The 2,424-nt window shown below is 38.2% G+C and overlaps 1 non-coding gene across 1 annotated transcript; it reads right to left on the bottom strand.

Moving 5' to 3' along the window:
* Positions 1-1,887: 1,887 nt before the first annotated feature.
* On the bottom strand, positions 1,888-1,994 carry LOC122210388. The gene has a single exon (XR_006198036.1). It is a non-coding gene; the product is annotated as a U6 spliceosomal RNA (small nuclear RNA).
* Between the last annotated feature and the right edge of the window lie 430 nt (positions 1,995-2,424).

Raw genomic sequence — 2,424 nt, 5'->3', positions numbered from 1 at the left:
AAACCAGACTTCATCAAAATTAAGAACTTTCTTTTTAAAAGATACTATTAAGAGAAGGAAAAGACAAGCCATGGGGCAGGGGGAGGGGGGTGGGAGACAAGCCACAGGCTGAGTGGAAATATTTGCAAATCATATATCTCATAAAGGACTTGTATTCAAAACATATAAAGAGCCCTCTAAATTCAATTAAAAAAAACCCTCAATATAAAAGTGGGTAAATTATATGAACAGATAATTTGCCAAAGAAGATATAAAGCTGGCAAATAAACACCTGAGAAAATATTCAACGTCATTAATCATTAGGGAGATGCAAATCAAAACTATAAAGAGATGCCATCATAGGGGTGCTTGGGTGACTCAGTCAGGTGGGTGTCTGACTCTTGATTTCAGCTCAGGTCATGATCATGAGGTTGAGTCCCACACTGGGCCCCATGCTGAGCATGGAGCCTGCTTGTGATTCTCTCTCTTCCTCTCCCTCTGCTCCTCCCCTGCTCATGTGCACGTGCTTTCTCTCTCTAAAAGAAAAAGAAAAAAAATACAGTGAGATGCCATCACACACTTATGAAAATGTCTACAACTAAAATGACTAACTATACCCAGTGATGGCAAGAAAGTAGAGCCATTGGAAGGCTCATACACTGCTGGTGGGAATGCAAAATGGTACCATCATTTTGAATAATAATTTGGAAGTTTTTTAAACAGTTAAACATACATGGTAATACATTAATTTAATCCATTCTGAATACATCTGTCGTACGACCTTCCATTCCACCTCTAGGCATGTAACCAAAATAAAGGAAAGCATATGTTCACATAAAGACTCAAACATGACCCCAAATTGCTCATTGCTCATTTTATTCATAATAATCAAAACCTGGAAGGAACCTAAATACCCATCAACTGGTGAGTAAATAAATTATGGTGTCTTCATCCAATGAACTATGATTCAACAAAATTTTGTTACATACAAAATTAGGGGTGCATTTCAAAATATTATGCTGGAATAATGAAACCAGACTACAAAAATGCATATACTACAATTTTGTTTCTTTTTCTCTTATTTTAAAAAAATGTTTATTTATTTATTTTGAAAGAGAGAGAGAGAGAGAGAGAGAGGGAGGGAGAATCTCAAGCAGTCTCCTCACTGTCAGCATGGAGCCCGACGTGGGGCTCAGTCTCATGGACCATGAGATCATGACCTGAACTGAGGTCAAGAGTTGGCCACTTAACCAACTGAGACAACCCGGTGCCCTCTACAATTCTATTTCTATAAAACTCTAGAAAAGGGAACTATCATGTTTCTTACAGGTGAGGGGAGAGGATAAAGGAAGTGAAAGGAAGAGATATGAGGAAACTTTTGGAGGCAATGGCTTCATGGGTGTGTATATGTATTAAAAACTTACTAAAAAAATAAAAATAAAAACTTACTAAATTGAATACTTTATATGCAGTCTATTATATGTTAATTACACTTCAATAAGCTTACTTTTAAAATGGGCATTTATTTATTTATTTATTTATTTATTTTAAGCGGGCTCCACAGCAATGCGGGGCTTGATCTCACAAAGTGTGAGATCATGACCCAAGCCAAAATCAAGAGTCAGGTCCTTTACCGACTGAGCTACTCAGGCACCCCCCAAATGGGTTTTTAAATCATTCTCTGTGATGGTGAAATCAGCAGAAATTCCCCCAGTTCTTTGGCTCATGGTTAAAGTGCTATTTCCCACATTGTCTATTGGTGTAAATTTGTTAAGTTCATTAACGGTCATTTGGGAGGAAGCATATTGATCGCTCTCAGTCAGCCTCCATAGTATCTGATTGTTTTCTGGCTCTTTATCACTTCATTCATCCCATGTTCTCATTTTCTTTATTGTTCTTTTTTTTTCTTTTTTTATGGAATACTTCACAAATTTATGTGTCATCGTGGCCCAGGGGCCATGCTAATCTTCTCTGTATTGTTCCGATTTTAGTACATTTGCTGCCGAAGTGAGCGCTGTTCTAAATTTTTGAGTTGAATGTTCAGTAAATTTATTTCTATTCCTTCAATCGAATTGTATTTTCCTGTATATAATTGTGTCTACTGATATAGACAAATATCCTGAAGGAAGCCAAAGTCATGCTAAATCCCCTCTCCAGATTAAAACACTGCTGACATTCTTGTCAGGCTACTTCCTGACATCTTCCTGTCTGTGCAAACCATTTTGTGTGTGTGTTTGTATGTGCGTGTGTACGCAGAAAAGTATACAGCTCCTAGGTGTACAGACGACCACAAAGTGTGCATACCCAGGTAACCAGCGCTCAGTTAACAGAATATTGCCAGCCTTGCAGAAGCCATCTTTGTACCCACTGCCCATCACAACCCGCTCCGCACCAACCCAAGGATAACTACTGTCTTGACTTCTAATGACATAGGTTACTTTCGCC

This window comes from Panthera leo, chromosome E3 (genome assembly GCF_018350215.1).
Source record: "Panthera leo isolate Ple1 chromosome E3, P.leo_Ple1_pat1.1, whole genome shotgun sequence".
In the NCBI taxonomy this organism is placed as follows: domain Eukaryota; kingdom Metazoa; phylum Chordata; class Mammalia; order Carnivora; family Felidae; genus Panthera; species Panthera leo.
This window is presented reverse-complemented; position numbering and strand designations above follow the sequence as displayed.